Below are 8,451 nucleotides of genomic sequence, written 5' to 3'. Positions count from 1 at the left end.
AAGCCCTCCAAGGGATAACTGTTGCGATGGCCACGGCGTCTCACGCGATCGGGGTCAAATGAGATATGTGCGCTATTAGATTTACATAATTTATAATATTACCAGGTTCAGTAAAATGGTATGATTTTATTATATTGCTGCTGATTTTAAAAAAAATAAAAAAATTAACATGCAAGATTTAAATTAGTACTAATATGAATACCCGGCCTCCTCTGGCGCGACGACGCAATATATACAAAAAATCTCTCGTCATCAGAAAGCTACATTATCGCAGCTAGATTAAAAATGTCAAAATGACAGGCCAGGATGAATAACTGAGGAAGGAGAACCTACTTCTAGTATATAGGATCGCGTAATATTTTCTTTTAAATCGTAATTTTTCAACAGTTCATGTTTTCATATGATGTTGACTTAGAATGTATGATCATGTAACAACCTTTTCTCTATAAAGAATTAATTTTCGACTTCAGATAGAATCGGAATACATATTGAAAACAGGGGAAGAAACATTCGTTGTAAAAATGACGCGTGCTGCCGATAACTACGGCTTCTGTTTCGGACAAAAATGAAATGGTTAAAGAAAAGTTGGCTCAACATAAAAAGGGTCCATTGACAAGAATGCTTTAATCTATGAAAAGTATTGAAAAAAATTCATTATCAAGCATCTCAACACGTCCCATATCTGACACATATTCTACATGTACACGTATACGTAGTGGTTTTGCCATACAGTTTAGTGTGTGTGATGGCTAATATGACTTACTAAGTGTTAGCGTATGGAGACAGTGAAAGTGGGAAAGAAAGTATACATAAATTTATATGCATGGTATGGGGAAAAAAATGGCCAAAGATATTGAGTTGTACAATGTAATAAAAAAAATCACAAACGTTTCTCTTTTTTATACGCGTGTAATTTGTCATTGCTTATATGCACTTTATGAAAACATTTGAAAATTGTAAAAACTTGTGCCCCATCCCTTGTTCAATTTTATTGGCAACAAATATGTTAAAAGCTAAATAAATTTAAATTCTGATTATTGGCAAGTATGCAATTAACTTCTGATGATGAATAATTACTGTTCAATAAGGATGAATAATTACTGTTCAATAAGTTTAAATACAGACTTAGAAATCAGATTACTTGGTTTCATAGTGTGGTAAGAAGTGGCAGTTGCCCGACGGACCCTCTTTGGGGGCCCCTTTGGAAACCGTTTCAACTCGCTCAGGCCACTTGTGTTTACTGCCTAGTCAGGTGACGTTATCAGCGCTATTTTTTGCAGGGCTTTCCCGAACAATTCAAGTGGTCAAACTGGACATTTGGAACGGACTATGAATATGGGGATAGCGAGGTAACATAAGTGGAAGTGCATACAATACATACATTCATTAAAAAAAAAAAGGCTCTTCACGGGATGTCCCTTTAAACCTAACCTCAATAATGTTAACCTACAATATGTCCTGCAAGCGGGGGCACAAATTTGCTTGTTTCTATCTATTTTGTAAATATGTTTTTGTGGTGAGTACAAGGGAGAGCACAGAGAGAGAGTTGAGACACAGACAGGAGCGAGAGAAGAGGTGCTGGTCTGATACACTGGACCAATGGACTTTACCAACTTTAAAGTATAGGCCAGCACCAAGATTTGAAAGTACTGACTTGTTATATTTATAACATACTGACTTTTATGTAAATTAATAAACCTAGCATAAGAAGAGAATCTGGACTGGACTCATTCCTTTGAACTTTAATTAATACGGTACAACCACAAAGACCGTGCTCGTCAGGGTGTGGCTTATTCTACCATAGCTAATTCCCAAAACCAAGAACCGTATATCCACATCCTGATTGACCACCTGACACACAGTTCACCCCAGCCCCCAAGGTGCGGCGTGACAGATACTTTTATTCTGAGATGATCACATTATTTGTTTGGAAAATATCATTACTTGAGATTGCTTCCGGCTGTTGATTTGTCTGTAGCATATGATTCCTAGATTTGGTTGCATCATAAATGATCCTTTAATGCATTATTAGTTTGACAACATTCGTCTTTTGGGGGGAAAAGTCTGACTTTTTTGAGAATTTCAGTTTTATGCTCCTACAAAAAACGAATCAAGTGCTCATTTGAATTTTGGTAGGTGTTTTTGTTGTGATAAGGTTTAGGTTTACACCTCACCAAAAGAAAATTAAAATTAAAGGAGGGGCCATTTTGGAAACCCCCTCTTTGTACAGATACAGGTAGCCAGTGCAATGAATATAGCACTGGTGTGATGTGCTCTCTCTTTCAAGTACAAATAACCAGACGTGCTGCAGTGGACTTTAACAATAGTGTATGCTGTGGTAACAATAGCAGTGTTTGTCATAGTAACAATAGTATATGTGACAGTCTTTTGTTTTGTAGAGAGAAGCTGTACCAGACCATTTACTCTATGCAGTCTGACTCGCATCTGGCAACAGTGAAGCAGCTACATTCTGTTTTGCAGACAAATATCAATATCCTAGAAGAGGTCAGTCAGTGCTTTTGTTAAATTTGATTTTAGTTGAGAATTTAGGTTAAAATTAGTAAGAAGTTATTGAGTGGATTAATTATTATGGTAATTGATAGGAAAGATAAGTAATATTGAAATATGAATTAATCAATTTTCATGAGAATGTAGATGTTTATTTGAGGGAAATTTTTTAATTGTATGCTGATAGTTGAACCCAACAAAAACAGAATATAGATTTAACATTGAAAGACTTTTTTTTACCATTGAGAAACATTACCATTGATAGACTTATTAATGATAGTCTAACCATTGTTTAACTTACCATTGATTGACTTTTACCATTGATAGACTCATTTGTGCCTCGATAAATGACAACTCCTGGGTTATTTGATAGTAATCACTGTGTCCATCCGTCCGTCCGTTTGTCCGTGCCTCCGTCTGTCCGTCATCACTTTCGTTTCTGACATTTCACATGGTGATACACTGTGATGTGCAGAGGTTGTGCAAAAGGGGTTTAAAAAGTTCCTAAGGTGAACGTCTGAATAACTGTTACTAAAAATGAATTGAGAATACTGTCAAAGACACATTATATAAGGCCCTAGCTTACAGAAGGCCAAAACTTCCTGAAATTTCTTATGATGATATATAGTGATTATAAGCAGATGTGCATAAATGGTTTAAAAAATTCCTATGTCAAGGTCACTGTTACTCAAAATAGAACCGGGAACATACTGTCAAAAAGACATCAGATAAGGGCCTAACAGAAGACCAAATCCTGAAATTTCTCATGATGAAACACTGTAATTATATGCAGATGTGCAATAGTGGTTTAAAAAATTCCTAAGGTCGAGGGCCCTTGCTGACATGTCAGTATTCTAGTTACTTATAAAAAACATGAAAGACATAATATTTACTATACATAATGATACATTCATACAATCACACGAGAATATAAATAAACATTCATACAAACACATGATAAGATAAAACATGTCAAACATCTCCCTGGCCGTAGCCAGTCACATTAGTTACAATAGTTAAATATGTTTAAAACTGGGGAGGGGGGTACCTCAATCCTTCCATCCTTTTGTCCTTCCATCCATCCGAGAATTTTTCCCGGGACATATCTTCAATACTATTTCCCTTGGAGCAACAAGATTTGGTGTACAAGGACATCTTGAGATGACAGAGTGCAGAGTGCAAGAATTAGGTCATTGTGACATATGACTTGACCTTTGACATTTACTTTTGAAAATGTTTATCCGAGGCATTTCTTCTATACTATTTTACCTGGAGTAACCAGATTTGGTGTACAAGGACATCTTGGGATGGCGGAGTGCAGAGTGTAAGAATTAGGTCACTGTGACGAATGAGTTGACCTTTGACATTCACTTTTGAAAATGTTTGTTTGGGGGATATCTTCTATACTATTTTACCTGGAGTAACCAGATTTGGTGTACAAGGACATCTTGGGATGGCGGAGTGCAGAGTGTAACAATTAGGTCACTGTGACGAATGACTTGACCTTTGACATTTACTTTTGAAATTTGTGTGTCCGGGGCATTTCTTCTATACTATTTTACCTGGAGTAACCAGATTTGGTGTACAAGGACATCTTAGGATGGCGGCACGCCGAGTACAGGAAGTAGGTCACTATGACCTCACTGTGACCTATACTTACTGATATATGTGTACTGTTTGTTAAATACAGAAATCATTACTGATGGGGGACTATGGGTTGCCTTGCAATACTTAAACTTTGCCTTGTTCAATCTATATATTTTATAGAAATATCAGTTTATTAGCACACCTGTCTGAAGGGCAAGTGAGCTTATGCCATGGCGCAGCGTCCATCGTCTGTCAGTCCGTCTGTCTGTCATCCGCCCATCAACTTTTGCTTTAAAACGCTACTTGTCCTTAACAGCCTAGTAGGTTTCGACTAAATTTGGTCTGGCGCACCGTTAGGCCATGGGGACTCAATGTTGTATAAATGGTGGGTGTGGACCCCCTGGGGGCAGTAGACTGAGACCCAATAGGGGAAATTGAGGTAAAACATTCAAAATCCTACTTCTAATGTAGGGATTAAGGGATTTCATCCTAATTTGGTTTGGAGCATCCTTGGGCTAAGGGGAATCAACTTTGTTTAAAGGGTAGGTGTGGCCCACCTTGGGGCAGAGGGGTGGGGCCCAATAGGGGAAATAGAGGTAAAAACCTTTGAACTACAATAGGGATTATTAGGGATTTTATCCTAATTTTGTCTGGAGCATGCTTGAGCCAAGGGGCCCAATAGGGGAAATAGAGGTAAAAAGCTTTGAAATCCTTCTTCTACCATAAGAATTATGGGATTTTATCCAAATTTAGCCTGGAGCATCACTGGGGAAAGGGGACTAAATTTTGTATAAACGAAGGGTGGAGCCCCTCTGGGTGCTGAGAGTTGCGGGGCCCAATAGGGAAATTTGAGGTTTTAATCTTTCAAATCTTTCTTCTCCATTGGAGGGATTTTATGTAATAAGAATAATTTCCCATGGTTGCTTCATTATCCAGGTGAGCGATACAGGCCCCCTGGGCCTCTTGTCTAATTATACAACATAATATATAAAATACCCATCTCTTCAATGTGAAGAGCCTGTTTTCTCTGAACAAAATTTGCTGAGTCCTCAGTCTGATTCGTTCAGTACACACTATATAAATGAAAACAGAAATTATATTAAAAATTTGCTTCTTCAAAATCACTTGTCTACTAAATTGACCATGCCCGATATCTAAATTTACAGAGACTTTCAAATAATAACTTAACTTTTAAACAAAAATATATTATGGTAATTCAATATATTATTCAATATATACTATAATAAATTACACTAAAATTTATAGACCCGCACTTACGTTTACTTTACTATTTTTGGCTCTATTGCCCGCTACATCTCTCGATCTCTATACTGTCTAGGTATAAGTACGTATATAGGTATAGCTGTGTTCGCTCTGGCCGGTCTGTTCAAAGTGACCTGTGCGCCAGGTAAACTACCCAACATTCAACAATAGGAATACTATACATAGACAATACGTACTTGACATCCAGGTTGACAACACATAACATCACATCTGCCCAGTATCTCACTCACATTTCCATTTGCTATTTCCGCTCGCACGCTAAAAGTTTCAACTGCAATGCGTCACATACATTATTACATGGAAGCCTGATTTCCGTTACATATGAAGGTGCACAGCTAAATACTACAAATAGGTATAAAGCAATATTGACAAATAAAGACACTACAACAATTGATTGACACTTCTTTGATCGATAGACTTACCATTGGTATACTCACCATTGATAAACTCACAATTGATAGACCTACCATTGATAGACTCACCATTGATATACTCACCATTGATAGACCTACCATTGATAGACTTACCATTGATATACTTACCATTGATAGATAAACCATTGATAGACCTACCACTGATAGATTAACCATTGATAGACCTACCATTGGTATATCTGCCATCAATAGACCTATCATTGATAGACATACACCATTGCTCGACCAACCATTGATAGACCTATCATTGGTATACCTACCATTGGTAGACCTCCCATTGATAGACTCACCATTGATAGACTCCCTATTGGTAGACTCACTATTGATAGACCTACCATTGATAGACCTACCATTTATAGACCTACCATTGATAGACTCACCATTGATAGACTCACCATTGATAGATTAACCATTGATGTATCTACCATTGATAGACCTACCATTGACAGACTTACCATTGATAGACCTACCATTGATAGACTCACCATTGATAGACTCCCTATTGGTAGACTCACCATTGATAGACCTACCATTGATAGACCTACCATTTATAGACCTACCATTGATAGACTCACCATTGATAGACTTATCATTGAAAGACCTACCATTGATAGACTCATATTGATAGACCTACCATTGATAGACTCACCATTGATAGATTCACCATTGATAGACTTATCATTGATAGACCTACCATTGATAGACTCACCATTGATAGACTCACCATTGATAGACTTATCATTGGAAGAACTACCATTGATAGACTCATATTGATAGTCCTACCATTGATAGACTCACCATTGATAGAATTATCATTGAAAGACCTACCATTGATAGACTCATATTGATAGACCTCCCATTGATAGACTCACATTGATAGACTCACTATTGATAGTCCTACCATTGATAGACCTACCATTGATAGTACTACCATGGATAGATTAACCATTGATAAATCTGCCATTGATAGACCAACCATTGATAGACTCACCATTGATAGAATTATCATTGAAAGACCTACCATTGATAGACTCATATTGACAGACCTACCATTGATAGACTCACCATTGATAGACCTACGATTGATAGACTCACCATTGATAGACTCACATTGATAGAATTACCATTGATAAACTCACCATTGATATACTCACCATTGATAGACTTACCATTGATAGAATTACCTTTGATAGACTCACCATTGATAGACTCACATTGATAGAATTACCATTGATAAACTCACCATTGATATACCTACAATTGATCGACTCACCATTGATAAACTCACCATTGATAGACTCACCATTGATAGACTTACCATTGATAGAATTACCTTTGATAGACTCACCATTGATCGACTCACCATTGATAGACCTATCATTGGTATACCTACCATTGGTAGACCTCCCATTGATAGACTCACCATTGATAGACTCCCTATTGGTAGACTCACCATTGATAGACCTACCATTGATAGACCTACCATTTATAGACCTACCATTGATAGACTCACCATTGATAGACTCACCATTGATAGATAAACCATTGATGTATCTACCTTAATATACCTACCATTGATAGACTCACCATTGATAGACCTACCATTGATAGACTCACCATTGATAGACTCACCATTGGTAGACCTCCCATTGATAGACTCACCATTGATAGACTCCCTATTGGTAGACTCACCATTGATAGACCTACCATTGATAGACCTACCATTTATAGACCTACCATTGATAGACTCACCATTGATAGACTTATCATTGAAAGACCTACCATTGATAGACTCAGATTGATAGACCTACCATTGATAGACTCACCATTGATAGACTTATCATTGATAGACCTACCATTGATAGACTCACATTGATAGACCTACCATTGATAGACTCACTATTGATAGTCCTACCATTGATAGACCTACCATTGATAGTCCTACCATGGATAGATTAACCATTGATATATCTGCCATTGATAGACCTACCATTGATAGACCCACCATTGACAGACCTACCATTGATACACTCCCCATTGATAGACCTACAATTGATCGACTCACCATTGATAAACTCACCATTGATATACTCACATTGATAGAATTACCATTGATAAACTCACCATTGATATACCTACAATTGATCGACTCACCATTGATAAACTCACCATTGATATACTCACCATTGATAGACTTACCATTGATAGAATTACCTTTGATAGACTCACCATTGATCGACTCACCATTGATAAACTCACCATTGATAGATTTACCATTGATCGACTCACCATTGACTGACCTACCATTACTGTGAGCGCAATGAAAGTGTAAACGATATCGGTTGACAAGTTCCCACGAATTTACATTGTGCACTGTTGATCGGTAATGTAATACGTTGATCGGTAATCAAGATTTTAGTAACAGTCAACTGTTCGGGTCGCCTCCTACTTTTTGATTGGCTGTTGAGAACAAGCAGTGACTGCAGAGTATACGCCCATTGTTCTGTCACTGAATGACTGACGTGGGAGAAGTTGGTTGGCGTGGCAAATTATTGGACAGCCAATCAGAGGACACAACTGGTCACTAGGTCCGTGGGAAAACATTTTACGTTCCGTTACGGAAGTAACCCAATCTGGA

The 8,451-nt window shown here is 37.5% G+C and overlaps 1 long non-coding RNA gene across 1 annotated transcript in view; it reads left to right on the top strand.

Annotated features, from left to right (window-relative positions):
- The first annotated feature begins 1,310 nt into the window (after positions 1-1,310).
- Positions 1,311-8,451, top strand: part of LOC110459012 — a 34,240-nt gene continuing 27,099 nt past the window's right edge. Inside the window, exons 1-2 of the long non-coding RNA XR_002463844.1 lie at positions 1,311-1,349; positions 2,400-2,505. This is a non-coding gene — a long non-coding RNA (uncharacterized LOC110459012). The remainder of the gene's footprint in view (positions 1,350-2,399; positions 2,506-8,451) is intronic.

This window comes from Mizuhopecten yessoensis, unplaced genomic scaffold (assembly GCF_002113885.1).
Source record: "Mizuhopecten yessoensis strain PY_sf001 unplaced genomic scaffold, ASM211388v2 scaffold9907, whole genome shotgun sequence".
NCBI lineage: Eukaryota > Metazoa > Mollusca > Bivalvia > Pectinida > Pectinidae > Mizuhopecten > Mizuhopecten yessoensis.
This window is presented reverse-complemented; position numbering and strand designations above follow the sequence as displayed.